Here is an 18,256-nt window from a genome sequence, read left to right as displayed (position 1 = left end):
AAACAGTTACTAATAAACGTGCCCAGATAGAAATGATTTTGAAAAGTGACCAGCACTTGCGTACCTACTGGGTAGGCGACAGCACGCGTCGGCTTTCAGGCAGGCCTGCGGTCCTCTCAGGGGCTTGAGTGAGGAGTCAAACCTGGAAGAAGAGATCTCGCACGTCTACAGTGAATGAAGCTGGAAAAACACCCCCCCCCCCCCCCATCAATCACACTGCAATGCCAGCTTCCCTATAAGAGCCCACACACTCAGCCGACAATGTAGAGGGAATGTGGAGGGGAGGTTTGCTTTTCCATGCATTTTAATAAGAGATAGATCCATTTTAAACTTTAAAATCCTGCCGTCTAATACCGCAATAGACCTACAACCCTTAGTTTTAAAATATCTCAGAAATACCATACAGCCAAAGTCTTAAACCATGTGGATCACCTGAGATACTTAAAAGGTGTTACAAAGTTCACCATGTTGTAACTCAGAAGATTTTCAATATTTCATATAATCTTGCCCAACAAGACCTTTAAGAATTTTTATTATATCCTTTGTCCTACTGGCAAATGAATGAGAAAAACCCTGACAACTTCCCCTGCTTTCTGCAAGTAGAGAGAAAAACAAAACAAAAACATAAAACAAACAAACAAAAAAACCCATGTAACTGCTTACATAGAATATTCAAAATAGCACTCAGAGGAAAAGGCATTTTTTTTTTAAACCAACAGTATTAGAATACTGTAAAACAGGTATGCAAAGCTATGCAATAACAACACCTGAAACAAATTATGAACTGAAAAAAGTCAGTAATAACTAGTAGGTGTTCGTTTTCAATGAAAGCTTTGTATAAATGTATACATTTCTCAAATGTGCAGGGTGGAAAAGCTGAAGGCTCCAAACCCCGCGGACAGCGCAGCGGTCACCAAATCTAGCCATGCAGTAGAATGCCAGGGACCTCTTGGCACAGGCTGGCACAGCATTCCCGGGCCCTGGGGTTTATGTTCTCACCAAGTCAGCAGGGCCCGGTCAGCAGCTGGCTTTGCACTATGGTCCCTGGTGAGCATTCGGAAACCCGTAGCTCTGTTCACCAACTAATTATCAAGCTTGGCTTCTTCTAGCTAAGACTATTCCAACCAGTTGATCCTCTTAGGTGAAAATCTTTTCAGGATTTCCCTGCCCAGGACAAAGGTAAATATATGACAAAACAAAGCCAATTATAGCTCACGTAAGTGATGTTTTCCTCACTTGGTTGCCTCTTTCCTTAATTTGATAAAAAAAAAAAAAAGGCTATGTCTGTTTATTTTGCATTTTAAGTTTAAAAATGCAAAAACGGAGGCCATTTTAGACAACTGAATCTTTCAAGTGACTGCCACACAGTTCAGGAAAAACCTGAAGGTGAGTAGGTTCTTTGTCTTGCTCGTCTGGAGAATTTGTTTTAAATGTATTCCTCACTTTGCATGTATAAACACTTCACAAATCATCTCCATGGTCCAGCTCTCCTCTCCAAATACTCAACATGTATCATGCTCTCCAAAGGCCTGGATTAATTTTTTTTTTTTTTTAATAGGGCTTTAGAAAACATTAAAGCAAGAGGGTGAAATCTTCTGGATAAGCTTCCCTGTGCCCCGGCCCATCTCGGCAGCAGACAATGCCAGGGCAGGAATTCGGGGGGCCAAGAGCCTCCCTTGTGCCCCACCAGAAAGGGTGCGCATGACATGGAGGACGCAAACCAGGCCGTGGAGTAGCTCAGCCTCATTGTCAAAATATTCAAATTATCACCCAGAGAAAGCGACTCCTTTCTGAACTCAACAATACTCCTTGGCCTCTGAGGGCTCACACAGGAGCTTATTCTTAAGCTGTTCAATGGAAGCAGCGCCAGTGAAAGAGGAGAACCCTGGCCCTTCCCACCTGCCGACACCGCGCAGGCGCAGGCTGAAATGGTTCGGTGCGGCCCAGAACCCGAAGGCACGCAGGACCCCGGGGGGGGGGGGGGGGACACCTGGGCGTGCGGGACATCCTAGTGGGAAAAATAACGCATCCGAGTTTGACAGGATGCTACTGGCAAACTGCTTCTCAGGTCTGAATTCGGATTTCAAAATCAATGAAAAAGGTTTCAGTATGTCAATTATATATATATATATATATATATATATATATATTAAATTGGTGTGGTAAAAAATGATCCTATGACATTCAACATGCCTGACTACAGATGTTTCTGAGCTCCAGAGTAGCAAGAAAAATCACCATTTTCTAGGAACGGAGGTGGGCATATGGTAGATAGATGAATTCCAGCTAATTGTTTTAAATTAATGGAAAAATATTTGGGGTAACTGATGTGTTTCTTCACTGATGACAAAAACAAAAGTTCCATGAATCTCGGGCGTGTAATTTCTAGAATGCATGGTTTCGGTTGTCACAATGTGTTTTTCTGGGCATCTGCTTCTGAGAGCAGCATTTAAGAACATGTCTGTCTTTTTTTCTTTCCTGTTAATGAACTGGTTTAGCCGCCTGCTGAGCATTCACTGAAACCCAGATTGAACAAAGGGATTTCCCTCTAGTTTCAATTCAATCACTTCTAGCTACTCCTGATTTTGCTTAACTAAATTCCTCAGCCTGACTTTTTTCTTTCTAACGATTGCAGCGAGAAAGAACAGGGCAAGCCTCAAACACTGTGCATTCCGCCCCGGTGTTCAGTGCAAGACTCCTCCAGACGGAAAGTGTGCTTTTGAAAAGCCTTTCCACTAAGTTTTTAAGTGTATTTCCTAAAGTCCCTAATTCCACATGGCTAGGAGCCCACTGCTATGGCAGATTACAGACAACTCAATCTTATTTCAGTGAGCTCGACCACAGTGAACAGTAAGATTATACCTTGGAAGGGAAGACCCTAAGTGGGATGATAGTCACAGTCATACGACACAGAGGATCACGCTGCAAAGGGTCACTAGAAATAGGAATAGATTTGTGAGCCTGATACTAGGCCCTCTACATTTTCACGTAATCCTCGTGGGGTCTTGTTCGTAAACCAATGTTTCAACTACTCCTTGAGGTCACAGGCCTCCCAAATATCTTCAATGATAAACTTTCAAATTCCAGACAAATCCATCTCCCTACCTCTCACCTGGATCTCTTGCAGTGCCCCCCGAAGGCCACCTGTCCTAATGCAGGGGCTCCACACAGCGAACTCCACACTCGCTGCTCCTCTTCCAGAATTACAGGTGTTAGCCACTGGCACCAACTACGTAATAATAGCTAACATTGATTGGATGCTCATAAGGTGATGACCACTGTTTTAATCACTTTACTCAATGCCCTCAACCACCATCTGAGTAGGAGGTACTAAGCCCCTTTTAGTTTTGGGGGAAACTGAGGCTTAGAACTTCGGCTGACCTGCCGATGCTCACACTACCAGCCAGCAGCTGAGCTGGAATTTGCATCTGGATTGTGTGACTTGGGAGTCCACATTATTAACAGGTCAGTCTTGGCACCCTGTCTCTTCCCAGCCTTTCCAAAGTCAGAAAGTCTAGAGTTGGACTAGATCCTTTCTCTCTGACGAAGCTAAGCTACAGGATCTGCGAGGCTGGAGTCTCTCAAATCTGTTTCTTTCTCTCAACGTCCATAGTTATCACTGTTTGAGTGATGCCTGGTCCTCATGTCGGCCTCCGACTCAGCATGGCAGGACAACTTTGGAACTTGACTCTGTCCTCCCAACAGCTTTCCTTTGAAGCTCATTTAAAACAGGTGGCAGAAGCAGTCTGTCTTAACATCTAAACCCACTGAGATTCTGCCCAACGTCTAGGATGGGAGAAGGAGAGAGTGGGTGGGGTACGGTGAGAAAAGCACACTTTCCTCTCGGAAAAGGAGACCAGTCAGCTGCCCGCAGGGGGCCCTGCAGTCCTCAAGAGGATGAGTGTGGGGTGCCCTCCGGGTGGCCAGATTTGAGCAAGAGATTTCCAGAGTCCTCCCTGGTGGCCCTGAGGCTTTAAGAGACCACTACTGTGATATGCCGAATGCCGAATGCCCAGTCAAGTCCTGCCCTACAGGTACGTGGGAATCTCCAGGTTCTAGGACATAACCCCCGAGGGAAGGGAGGTCACCAAAAAATTACTGTGATGAAATTTCCCTCAAGGTCGGCCAAACGGGCTGGAGTGAGCGTGAAGGCAGTTCTGGGGGACAGAATAGAAGACGCTTCCTGCACTCTTGACGTGGTGCAGCGAGAGGCAGACTCGCGGGCGCCGGGGACATGTGCTAAGGCCCTAGGCGAGTGCACGACTGTGCCATAGACTGGCCGCGGGCCGGCCGGCTGGAGCCCGCCAGCCAGACTCCTCTCAGAGGGGCCCCGCCCGTGGCCCCTGGCGCAGGGACCTGCGAGGGTGCCCTGGGACTCGGGGCCAGGGCAGCTAGAGAAGGAAGGAAACAAGCAGATGGTAAGCGTTTACTCACAAGATTAACTCCTCTGACTCCTATGCAAATACCTAGAATGGGAGAGGCAGAGAAAAGTTATCTTTAAGGCCTTTATCTTAAACTCTGAATTGCCTAAGAACCAAAGGGGGAAAAAAAAGGAAGTCAACAGGAAGAGGAAAGAGAGAGGCCAGTGCTGCTCGCCTTGTGGCACCAGACAGCCCCCTTCCCAAGCTCCTACGTGCCCCCTCCCCCGCCGAGGGCTGGGCAGGGGGTGTGGCTGCAGACCCCCAGGAGATGGAAATGACGGTGTGCATGGAGGAGGGGGAGGGGCTTCCCACCCTCGGAGACATCTGTCGATCCACAGATGGTGCAGTAACGGTACATACTTGTAGCACCAAATGAAATGTCTGAGGGGGTCCAGACTTTGAGGTCAGTCATGCCCACAAAGCAAATCTCGCTTCAGCTCTGTGGCTGAACGCCCGAGAGCTTTGGAAGGCCCTGCTGAGAACTGGAGAGGACTCAAAACATGGCAGCCATTATTGAGAGATGAGCCCTTTTAGAATGGAGAGCGCGGTGGGCAGGAACTTCAGATGTATGGGAGTCAGCAACCAAGGACCCCCGTCTTCCTGCTGCACAGTACCCACTAAGCCTGCCTGGCATGTGGGCACATGTCTTGGGGAAAGATGGCCCTGGGAGAGGAGGACTTGCCTGGGCGCCCAGTGCCCTGTTGCCAAGGCAGTGTGCGCCCCCTCTGGCTTGGTTATTGGGAAACTCTAGAGCTTGTATAAAATTGGAGCCAACAAGCAAATTCTCAAGCAGGGAAAATGGAAGCGAGGGTGTTGAGCAAGCAGGCAGAGGGCTGGAAAACCAGAGTGCGGGGCTTCCCTGCTCTCGCGAGGGTCTGCCTCTGTTGACACTAGCTTCCCTTCTTACATCAGACAGCAGGGGCCCAGAGGGAAGAGGGAGGAGGCGGTTAATGAATACCCAAATGGCCCACCCCAAACCCCCACCACCTAACATGGGCAGCCATGTGCAGAACACTACGTTCTAATCTGTGGTGCCCCAAAACCTGGTGGGGTGGGGGGTGGGGGGAAGGCATGCTGGAGAATGGAAGACCAGCCACTCTGCCAGCCTAGTGAGTCAAGAGCTTGAGTCAAGTTAGGCCAGTGTAACGGGACAGTTCTACACACTGAAGACTGGGATCCACACTGGCTCCTCAGTGGATCCAGTCTTTTGGGGACTGGCTCTCGGCCACCCTAACCACAGCCTACTGTCAGAGTGATTCTTCTAACACGCCAACACATTCCTGGCACTGGGAGGTCTGCAACTTTCGATGGTCTCATTAGTTTCTGCCAATTGCAACCTGAATCATCAGAATCATTGAACAGTTTTAATCAGGAGAGCCATATGCTCAGGCTTATAGTATAGAAAGAGACCTTAGACAGGAGACATAAATTATGCTCCTGGATTTATCCATCTTACACCTTAAAATCAGTGAAACGGTAATTTTCTTGGGAAAAAATAATACAAAAAGTAAAACAAAACAAAATTTCAAAATGTGCACAAAAAGAATAAAAGCAATCCTGGAACACTGAAGTTCTTCTAATTCTTCTATAAAACTGTCCATGGAGAATTTTAAATCTTCCTTGAATCAGAACTAACAACACTCTTAGGCACTTTGAGTTGAATATACAGAGCAAATGAGAACTATTTTAGAGGAAGAATGTACAATGATGATCCTTCTAGTGTGGTTCTAAATCACATGTTGATTGCGTGTGTCTGTTTTATGAATCTCTTTCAATTCCTAAGCTCAAAAAGAAAAGCATTCTCTTGGAAAATGACACATAATGGATCAATTAAGTTATTCCCCAAATAAAGTATAGTTTGTTATAGTACAAACATGCACAACTCCTACTGTTATTTTAAACACACTGAGAAATGTGCTTTAGTCCCTAAATTTTGATATTTAACACTCCCTTATATGATGACCCCTAACTCTTTTCACCCCTACAACTATCTTTGTTTTAATTTGTTTTTGGTTTTTTTTTCCAGGGAATCAGAGAGTAAAGAAATTTTAATGCTATTTCTTAGGAACATTTCTTACCTACAGGTGGCTAAGATAATACCTTTTACTTTCCTTTATTCTACTACGTGAGAAGCATATACTCTACTCAAGAGCAGGCTGCGTTCTACGGTTGGTTTAAAAACGTGAACCAAGTGACAGTGTTCTACTAGATACAGGTCTACCTCGGAGGTACGGAGGGTTACGTTCCAGACTACAATGAAGCAAAGCACCGCAATAAAGCGCATGGTAATCTTTTTGCTGGCCTTTGGTTCAATTTGTAAAACACACCCGTGAAGCAGAACGCAGTAAGGGGCAATGAGACAAGGTGTGTGCGTGCGATCGAGGGAGGATGGGCTGGTGTAGGAGTGAGAGGGCTCTGGGTTTGAAATACTGGCTCTGCTGCGTGCCAGGTCTGTGAGCCTCAGGCAAGTGCCCCCACCTCTCTTCACGCTGACATCTCTCTCCCTTGCGGAGCTGTTAAAAGATTATACATTACATATGTACCGAGAGGCTCGATGACTGGTACAGAGTCTAAAGTATATGTACAAAGTAGAAGTGGTCTGTTAATAAGTATCAAGAACAATTTTACAAACTGGGTTAAGGGCACCATAACCTGCTTTAGAATACAACATAACAGAAACGGTGTAAAATCACTGATTCGCTTCAATAATGTTTCTTTCATTTGGATCATCATAATACAGTTCTGCCTCCAAACATGCATTTGTAAAAGATATTTTTAACTTTCTGCATGCTTCAAGTTTTATATGTCAACTATTAGAAAGATTTCTAAATTATTAAGCAGCGTAATGTTATTAGCTGTGCTTTGAACGGCAGTATCGTGTTTAACTAAAGAGAGCAATTAAAACTGGGCCTGGCGTGAATTGGCCTGCCCAGTATTATAAAGTTACCCGAATGATACACAGAAGTGATTCTGTCATTTCTGGATAGTGCTAGAATTTTCCTTTGGAATGTGTTGGTGGGGAAGTGGACTAGTTTCAATTGGAACGAGTTGGAGAACAGGAATTTGGACACACACATCTAATATTCTGTTCACTTTGGCCTTCCCACTGGAGCAGCTGTGGAAAGCCTTTCTAGAAGTCAGCCCCAAGAGCAAAATAAATTTGGAAGCAGTTTATCTAGGGAGAGAGTTAGGGAACAAAAAAAAAATTCAAGTGCAAGATGAAATATAAGAAAACTTACAAAGAATGCTGAAACTAAAAAAAAAAAAATATGGCCTATTACAGTCAAGGACATTTTGTAAAAAAATGTTTGGCGAGAGGCCAGGAGTTACAGTTAAGCAACAGCGTTAGCACGAAAGCTGCAGACCAGGGGAGGGTTGCTTTACGGGGCTTAGAGAGAGAACAGAACGCACATGACGGAGGAAAAAACAACCAAACTGCTGAATCTGAAGTTTAAGGCAGGAATTGCTATTTTGAAATAGGTATTTAATACAAATCAAAACCTCCAGATGTATGGAAAACGATAAGAGATAAAAACTGCAGATCCTGCCCAACCACGAGTTCCTTCAAATAAACACTGGATTTGGAGGTCCCTATTTCCCAACACGTATTTCACAACCGTAGGAAGTTTGGACAGAACATATGCAAACTGAAAATCACCTCGTATTACAATTTTAGCAGCATGATTTAGAGGCTCTGAATTGTAACGTGTGCAATGCTCTCAATGTGATTCTAAATGGAGGGCAGCAGCCGCAGTTGTTTTCTTGGCATTTATTTGCTTTTGTAAGTGAAAACATCTTTTTAAAAACGTAAGGGAGGGAGAGCACAAGGTTTCTAGTAAGCGAGTCGTGATAAAATAAAAACCAACTGCCCGAAACCCCTCCTCCTGGGACAGAGGCAGAGGTCCTGGTGCCCCCTCTGATGTGGGGAACAAGACACAGAGTCACCACTGAGCACGGGCGAGCGGACTGGGCAGAAGTCAGATGGTCTAGCAGAGACCTACTTACCTCTCTAAGTTGGAGGCACACAGGAGTTTCAGATGTGACTTAAAACAGAGGCCACATCAAAATATGAGAGCAATCCTAGAGAGGGAAAAAAATATCAAAAGGTTAAAAAAAAAAAAAAAGCCCACCCAGCACTGAGAAAAACCACATTGGTCCTGTGTAAGTAGACATTTATATACGGAATATGAGCTAAGGGGTGCCAGGATCAAAAATTTCTCCCCGTCAACATGCCATCGTGGCATATGCCAACATTCCAGAGGCACACCTTTAAGTTCTTAAAGGATTTTTAGTTTTAGAGAGGGGATACAGTGGTGTGGTTAAGAGCAGAGCCTATGGAGCCAGGATGCCGGAGGTTCAAATCCACATGCCACCCTGGGGCCACTGAGAAGCCTCAGGCAGCCTGTCTGTCCCTCCTATAAAACAGGACCGATCACCGCCACACATGAGAGCCTTCGGAGGGTTAAAAGAGTTCGTCAGAGCGAAGTGCTGAACACCGAGTGGTAAGCCAGGAGCACTCGCGTATTTTCAACTATTTTCCAAAGACCCCAGTTCAAGTGGACATACCTCACAGGCTTGGGCAGAAATCAGATGACAGACCTCTGAAAAAGGTGTCAAGTGAAAACACTGCCCTTTGGGAAAAGGACGGAGTCCCTGAGCATGGCCGAGGGTGAAGTGAAATTTAGGGGAGAAGGGTTCTAAGGAGCAAGGAAAGGCCACTAAAAGGCAAAAACAAACAACAACAACAAACTCCAAGGCAGAAAACACCTTTGCTTCATTCTGTTTTTCCCCCACAGACAAGGCTACAACTAAAAGGAGAAGAGGCCTACATGGCAGAACTTGTTGATAATAAGCACATCCCATAAAAGTAATTTTAATAATTTGGTATTTCAGAATAGTCTTTCTTACAATTCAACTTAATCAGTAAGGAGGGTGTCTCCCTTCCAGTGACTAGATAAGGCTTTACTGGGGAGGGGGTCTTTATTTGGTCAGTCTGGATGGATGGGAAGCCATCGAAGAAGAAGTATCTGGCATTTTTCTACTAGGAAGTTTGTTTGTGGGAATAAATACACAGACAAATACAGAGTCCTAATATATGTTGATCCCCAAACCTATTTTGAGGGTTTGACTCTTAAATTATTATTTCTTGGGTATCACAGCAGCCTTCAGTCCCAAGAAAAAAAGTCTCCTTTGAGGGAGGACCATGTAGTTGAAGTTATCTGGCTCTAGAAGCACAGTGAAGAATACATGTTCACATTGCAGTCCCTTCCTTGGCCAACGTGTCCTACTCTCTATCAATGCAGGTCAAGATCTGCCTCGCCTCTAAAAGCTGAAACATCAAGTGGAAAAGTGTGGCTTGATTTCCCACTCTCCCTTCCATCCTCCCCCCCCTCCCCACTTGGGTATGACGTCACACAAAATTACTTCCAGAGACTGGGAAGACTGAGAAGCCAGGTTATAAAACCTAAGTGCTGTGCTTACTGTTTTCTTATCTCCGAGTTAATCCTTATGGGGGCAAGAGTCTGTCCATGACCAAGGCCATGGGAATTTTCCCACTTCGGAAGAAATCTAACATCTCAGCACAATCACAGCTTGCTGAGTCGGCTGCATCTGTGTGAGCCGTGAGAACGCCCATTCCTCCACAAGGCTGCTACTAACCCCTCACAAACTGGTGAACCTGGGTCTTACATTTCACCCCGACCTTTCCTCAAAACAGAAAACCAGATAGATTTCTTTAAAAAATAATTATGGTGGTAAATATAAAATAAAAATGATGTGGGGAAGAAAAGTTGTATGGCAAATTCCTGTACTTGTCTGCTTACCTCCCCCCGCACACACACATTTTCTAAAATTTTCCTTTATAATTTTAAGAAGTTATTTTCCTGAAGAATGTTGACATTTCCCACTTAAAGCTCTGGTTGGAAAAGAAAATAGGTTTTAACTTGGGAATAGCTCAGAAATTGGGCTCTCCGGTTTTCTCTCCCGCTTCTCCCTGAGAAGTGAAGGCTTCTGCCTCCTTTGGTAGGAGATTCCTAAACATACAGCAGTGGTAATTCTGGTTAAGGACCTTGTCAAAGGATGTGTTGTTTTGCATTATATAACATTACATCCTAAAACTAAATCGTGGAAGATGGAAGTTTTATCCACCTCATTTTGAAAGTCTCAAAAACTCTAAATTAAAAGCTTTTTCATCTTCTTACTGAAAATGTTGAGATTTATTTTTAGGAAAGAATATTAGAGAAGAGACCTTGGCTTTGCAAAGGACAATGCCACACACTTTTTATGCCTCCAGTTCAGAGGATGATGGACTGACTGCCCAGCAAACTTGCCAAATAATAATAATAATAATAAAAAAAACCCAAACAAAACTGTTTAATAATTCTCCATAAAGGAAAGGTTTCAAAAGGCTATGGAGCCAATCAGGTCACAATAGATCAATCAGGTCTTCTTAAAATGCAGTATTTGCAGTTGGAGCCTGGATAAGTAATAACATTCAAAGTAACGTAAGGGGAGCTATCAATCCCCATTCATTCAGCGGCATTCACTGAGCCAAGAGCTTTGCGAGGCTTGGAGATATAAAAACGAATACGACACAGCTGCTTTACTTCCCGCTAAAAGAATACACCTAAACAAAGATCCACAGGGCAATGTGTTAAGTGCTATAATAGAGGTGCGCACAAAGGGCCGGAGGCCAAAGGAAGGAGCTATAAATTCTTCCTGGGAAATCAAGCAAGTGAGGGGAGATGTAAAAAGTGATGTTTCCTTGTGACAAACTCAAGACATTTTCCTTACTCTGTTTTCAAAAGTAAAGGCAGTTAAGTTTAGGATTTATGAACTGTTCTAATTGCAAATGTTATATTCGTCCATTAATCAGTTTCATTTATGTTTGTGATACAGAATTTCAGTTAAAAATATCCCAGGACATAAGTTTTTAAAAATAAATGTATTATTGTAATATTCCCATGCAACACACATATGCTGGAACAGTATGAATAGCTAGCATTTGTGAGAGTTAGATGACCAAGTTCAAAGATGTCTGAAACGTAAGCGAAGGGAAGACACATTCTCGAGACTTAGTATATTAGTAAGGCCTATTTGAAATATCACTCTCTTCTCTTCAGGCAAAAATAAAAGAATCGCCTGATTATATCTTGGTTAATATTTGTCTCTCTTTACTCTTCTGTGTTTAAAAAGAGAAGGAGGATGTTGGTTCAACTTCTGCTTCACATTATTAACCGTGCCTACCATATTCCTACTGATAACACAGTCGTGCAGAACCTCCATTGTTCATTACACACTAGCCCCAAACTGGAGTAATTCTAATGTAAGCCTGAGAAACCACCGTCTCCTTTGGGGTGGATTTCCAAATTCCTCTGTGTTAAATTGAGGTCTAATTTTCCTTGTGCCTGGTTTTCACAAGAAGGTCCATTCCACCCCATGCGCTCCTTTTCAGCTGTCAATAAACAGAGGCAGTGAATTCCCCCACGGCTTCACAAAGCTAGTTAGGCAGAGCCATTCATTCCTTCAGGAAAACAGGGCATTGATTTCAGCGAGTTCCCAGGGAGCAGCTGCAACAAAGAGATCAAAGGCCCACCTCTCTTTCCCTCCATTGCTTTCATTAGGCCGGGCCCAGACAAACAGCAGCGACAGGTTTCCTTGAGACAGGGAGAAGGCCCAGAGACCACCTCATGGTTCAATTCAAATTCATCCGTTTCCTACATTCCAGTGACAGTCCAGAATGCTAACCATGACAAACCAGCACAATCGCCTGGCATAATATACTGCGCGCTAGTTCATCCAAGGTCACGGGGAGAAAGCAGGCACGGAGGGAAGTCCCCGCTTCTTGGGCCTGCTGGGCCTCCACGGCCCCCTGACATTCCATAAATAAACTTCACCCGCTCGCTCTCCCTTTCTTCTTCCACCCAGCAATCCCACAAGTGACGGTCTCACTTAATCTGCGATTTCTTTCGTGTCACCGTACCCGAACCACAGGGACACTTTCCTCTCCATCTAATAGCTCCGCTCATGACCGGAGTGGCTGGAGGTGCGACCCTCTGATGAGTTCAGAGCTGTAATTCCGAGGGCTCTCCTCATGGCTGATCTCCCTCAAAGGCAGGGAGACCCCAAGAAAGAGTTGGTCTGTGTAAATTCCGTTTGCAAAACAAAACCTGCCTTTTGATTTGAGATAGGTAATCACCCAAACTGGTCATCCAAGCTCCTAAATGACAGCCTGTGTGTGAATGAGCTGCGTGTGGGTCTGCGGGAGTAATCAGGGACTGCGAGAGAACGTGGGGTGTCCTGACTGGTTACCTGCATTGAGCAGATATAATTAAAAGGTTGCTAAGGTCTCCGCTGAATTCTGAACTGCTTTTTGTGACCCCCACCTTCATCAAAACCTCTAACAAAATGTGTTCCTTTTATTGTGCTCCATCCCCATGCTGTCACCAATCCTGAGGGAACATGGCAATAGGTAAATTTCAAAATTCCTAAAAAGCAAATAAACAACTTTGGGAGGAAATGGATGAAGAACTCATTCCTTGCCACAAAACGCAACCCTCTCACCTGCGATCTTTTGGGCTTCAGTCCTGGACCTGGGGACCGATCATAAGATTAGTCATATGACTGCGAAAGATGCCATTTTGTACAGGGTAATAAACAGCCCCTAAAGAGAAGACCTTCACTGACTGTCTCAACTTGGGACAAAAATGAATTTAGAAAACACAGAACTCTAAACTGCACAGAAAATGTAGCTCCCTATTACGTGCAGTAGGACAGTTCTATCAGGAACCTTCAAGCTACTCGGGCACTGGTTCACTGTGAGCCTCTCTGTCTTCCAATATGGAGACAGAAATATCAAGAATTTCTTTACAAGGTATTGCGAAATAATCATCCCTCAAAAACGATACAGAGCTCGTGAAAGAAAGCTGATCTTATGATGAGAAACTCCGTATATCACTCTATAATCCAGTTGTAATAAGGCACCTGGAATAGTGCTAGCATATAATACATACTCAATAAGGATAACTATTATCATTGATATTGAAAATCGGACCAATGTAAAACTTTTTAAATTAGGAAAAAAGCTTCCTTTTCAATAAAAAGACATAAAATTTCATTTTCAGCCTCTGGATTACGTGATTCCCCTAGTGCTAAATATTTAGGATTTCATGGGGCCAAGTAATAAACCAAGCAAGATCAAACTGTCATAAGGGATGCGCTACTATACAAAATAGAAACATTGCATTGTCTTTTAAAAAGCTAATTGAGGCAAATCCCTAGTTGCTATAAAGCAGCAATGTGGTTTTTCTGTACAATCAGCTTTCCTCCTTGCCATTTAACCTTTTTAAGCAGAAATGTATTGGTGTTGGGCAGATATTCGACTGTTGCCACATGAAGAGAAAAATACATATTAGGAATATTTGTTGCATGCTTTAAAGTGTTCAGAGAACTAATATATATCTTACTTCATTTGACCTTCACCCTACTGACTAGGAGAAAATAAATTGACTTTCTAGCATAAGAAAAGACTGCCAGTGGTAAATGGAAAACCTTATTTTTCACTCCTTGTCTCACTGTTCATAATACCCTATTGACAGATGGTGATCTGTAGATGCTGTACAGAATACTGTGGGAAGAAAGAGATAGAGGCCAGCATGTCTAGAATATTCTTGATTGTCAGAGCTTGAGATTTTTTAATCTGAATTCTGAATATATCATTCAGTGATTTATTTCTCCTTTAATGATTCTGTTGATTTTTCAAACTTGGAAAATACATCCCCCTTTAAAAACTTTTTATACAAGGCTTTAATATTAAAAATGAAGAAGTTCAGCCATTTTTGTTAGACTAAACACCTCTTGAGGGTGCTTTTAATTCTACAGGTCTGTGATTTTAAAAATGCTCATTCTTATATTAATTATCTATTATTAATTATATCGTTTTAAATGTGTGTCTAGATCTATTGCCTCTTAACATCCCAAAATATATTTTTCCTTCACTACCATTTATCTCAGAAATTAATAATTAGGAAGAAATCGTAAGGGTATCTAGGGGAACATGTCTTGCTAAAGAAACCCAGCTTGTAGCTGGGGAAATCTGATAGTTATTTCTTTCCTGTGAAGAGCAAAGAGTTGCCCTTTTATAATCACCCTTAACTGTCTTATCCAATAACACAAAACAAGCATATTTTTAAATAAAAGAAATTCTGATATTTGAGACAATTTTAGAATGCCTTATACTGAACCATTATTTTGAGAATTTTCCTCTTTTATAATATAGGCACACAGGGCTATAAATATTCCTCTAAATACTGCTATAGCTGCACCCTAGTTATCTGGAATTCGGTTTTCATTTCATTCAGTTCAAAATACTTTCTGATTTCCCTTTTCAACTGTTTTTTGTCACATGGGTTATTTGGTAAAATTTACCAGTACAACCATTTGGGCCTGGTGTTTTGCTTTCTAGGAATTTTTGTTTATTTGTTTTGTTTCACCATTACCTTGATTTCTTTAATAGATATAGGGTTCTTCAGGTAATCTATTTTTCAAGTTGGTTTTGGTATTTTTTATGCATTTTTCTAGAAATCAGTCCACCTCTCCTAAGTAATCATATTTGTGGGCATAGGTTGTTAGTAGTATTTTCTTATTATCCCTGTAGTATCCATGAGTTTAGTAATTATGGCTCCTCTTTTATTTCTGATATTGGTAATTTATATCTTTTCTCTTTCTTGCTTTGCTTGGTTTGAGGTTTATTATTTTACTAATTTTTTCAAAGAACAAGTTTTTCCTTTTGTTGATTTTCTTTTTTGTTTTCCTGTTTTCTATGTTGCTGTCTTCTCAAAGTTTTATTATTTATTTTTTTCTGCTTGCTTTAGGTTTACTTTGCTTTTTTTCTCTAGTTTCATAAGGTGAAAACTTAGGTTACTGATTTTAGATATTTTTTTTAGTTACTGACTTTAGTGAGAGGAAGGGAGAGAGAGACAGGAACATTGATCTGTTCCTGTATGTGCTCTGACTGGGGATCAAAACAGCAATCTCTGTGATTAGGGACAATGGTCTAACCAACCGAGCTATCCAGCCAGGGCTAGAATTTTTTAAAATATAAGCCTTTAATAAATTTCCCTCTAAGTACTGTTTTAGCTGTATCACACATATTTTCATAAACTGTATTTTCACTCCATTTAAAATATTTAAATTTTTTCATAAAACAATAATTTTGACCCATGAGTTGTCTAATTTTCAAATATTTGAGAAATATTCAGCTACTTTCCATACTGATTCCCAGTTTAATTCTGTTGTAGTATGAAAACACATTTTCTTTCTATTCTTTTCATTTAAGGTGGTTTTTATGGCCTAGAACATGTCCCTGGCTTAGTTGAAAGCATAATGTATAATGTTCAGTTACAAGATATTTTTCAAATATCTTTCTCTTCTAATTTAATTCCATTATGGTCACAGATCATTCTTTGTATGATTTAAATTCTTTTAAATTAATTGACTTGTTACCCAGAATATGATCTATCTTGATTAATGTTCTGGGTGTAGTTGAAAAGAATATGCATTCTTCTGTTGTTGAGTAGACTAATATATAAACATCAATTAGGTCCAGTTGGTTGATAGTGCTATTTAACTCTTCTATATTATTAGTGACTTTCTAGCTACTTGATCTACCATCTACTGAGAGAAGTGATGAAAGTTGACTATAATTGTAGATTTGTCTACTTCTTCTGTATACTAAAATTTTATTATTAGGTGCATAAACATTTAAGATTCTGTCCTCTTGATGAATTTACCATTTTATTATTATTATATCAAAGAATCTTTTTATTTCTGGCAATATTCTTTGTTCTAATTTCTACTTCCTACTTTGTGATATTAATATAGCCACTATTTTAAACTTAGTGCTAAATATATATGTTGTTTTCCATCCTTTAGTGCAGAGGTCCCCAAATTTTTTACACAGGGGGCCAGTTCATTGTCCCTCAGACCGTTGGAGGGCCAGACTCTAAAAAAGAACTATGAACAAATCCCTATGCACACTGCACATATCTTATTTTAAAGTAAAAAAACAAAATGGGAACAAATACAATATTTAAAATAAAGAACAAGTAAATTTAAATCAACAAACTGACCAGTATTTCAATGGGAACTATGCTCCTCTTACTGACCACCAATGAAAGAGGTGCCCCTTCCAGAAGTGCAGCGGGGGCCAGATAAATGGCCTCAGGGGGCCACATGCGGCCCGTGGGCTGTAGTTTGGGGACCCCTGCTTTAGTGTATAACTTATTCATATCTTTATATATATGAAATGCATATTTTGCAGGTAGTATATAGTTAATTCTATTAAAAAAAAATCTACTTGGACAATCTCTGTCTTTTACCTAGAGTATTTAGAACATTTATACTTAATGTGATTATTGATCTTTTGGGTTTATAACTTTTTTTTTTTTGACATTTAAATGGCCAAGTTAGCATTTATGATCATACCCTTAACCTATTACAATATACTTTTAAGATACTATACCTCTTCACATATAATATAAAAACTTTATGATCTGATATTTCACTTTTCCCCTCCTGACGTTTGTGCTATTATCACACATTTTATGTTATCAAATGCAACTCTATTATTATTATTTTTGTTTAAACAATTGTTATTTTAAAAGAATTTTTAAATTTTAAAATCCTATACATTTACTCAGGTGGCCATCATTTCTGATGCTCTTTATTTCCATCTACTGTTATTTTCCTTCTTCCTAGGGGCTTCTTTGAACATTTCCTGTAGTGTAGGTCTAATGGTAATATATTCTTACAGCTTCTGTGTGTTTGAAAAAGGTCTTTATCTCATTATCTTTTTTGAAAGATATTTTTATTAGCTATAAATTTCTAGCTTGACAGTTTTTTCTTTCATTACTTTAAAGATGTTCCATTGTTTTCTGGCTTGCAATGCTTTCATTGAAAAGTCTGATGTTATAGGTCTTACTCTAAATTTATGTCTTTCTCTGCTTTAAAGTCTGTCTCTTTAATACTGGTTTTAAACTATTTGATTATGACATATGTTGGTCCAATTTTCTTCATATTTTGTGTTCTTGCTAGGTATTAACTGAGCTTCTGAGATATGTGAAATATTGTTTTCATCAAAGTTAGCAAACTTTCAGCTATTATTTCTTTGTTTTTTCTTTTCCTTCTCTGCTTTGGAGACTCCAATTATACATATATTTAGCTGACTGAAGTCTCACAGCTTAATGATGGGCTGGGTTTTTTTTACTGTTTGTGTTTATGTGTTTTATTTTGTATAATTTTTGTTGCTGACTCTTCAAGTTCACATTGTCTTTCTTCCTGCAATGTCCAGCCTACTGTCAACCCTATCCAGTGTATTTCTCGGCATGTTTATGTTGTCTGTAGAAGATCAATTTGGGTCTTATTATAGCTTTCATGTCTTGCTTTAAACTTTATGCTTTTCTCTACTATTTTGAATATATGGAACATAAACAACTGTTTTAATATCTTTGTTTAGTACATAAGTTTTCTTGTTAAAAATCTTAATTTATTTAAGTAAAATGCTTATTAAATCCATGGCATTTCTGTGTCTATTTCTATTGACTGATTTTTCTTTTTACTATTGAAGTTTTTAGTTTCTTTGTATATCTGGTAAATTTTGATTGAACTCTAGGTGCTGCTTACTTCACCTTGTTAGGTGCTAGATATTTGGTATTTCTTTAAATATTCTTGAACTTTGTTCTGGGATAGAGTTAGGCTACTAGAAACCATTTGATTCTTTAAATAAGGAGTCTGCATATTGTGGATCCCATACCATATTTCTGTAAATTAGGTTTTAT

The 18,256-nt window shown here is 40.9% G+C and overlaps 1 protein-coding gene across 1 annotated transcript in view; it reads right to left on the bottom strand.

Moving 5' to 3' along the window:
• The window catches only part of PLAGL1 (PLAG1 like zinc finger 1), a 55,027-nt gene that overhangs the window by 22,338 nt on the left and 14,433 nt on the right, over positions 1 to 18,256 (bottom strand). Inside the window, 3 exon segments of the mRNA XM_066373078.1 lie at positions 65 to 142; positions 4,435 to 4,466; positions 8,427 to 8,501. The gene's annotated coding sequence lies outside the window, so the exon portion shown is untranslated.

The sequence above is a fragment of the Saccopteryx leptura genome, chromosome 3, assembly GCF_036850995.1.
Source record: "Saccopteryx leptura isolate mSacLep1 chromosome 3, mSacLep1_pri_phased_curated, whole genome shotgun sequence".
Taxonomy (NCBI): domain Eukaryota; kingdom Metazoa; phylum Chordata; class Mammalia; order Chiroptera; family Emballonuridae; genus Saccopteryx; species Saccopteryx leptura.
This window is presented reverse-complemented; position numbering and strand designations above follow the sequence as displayed.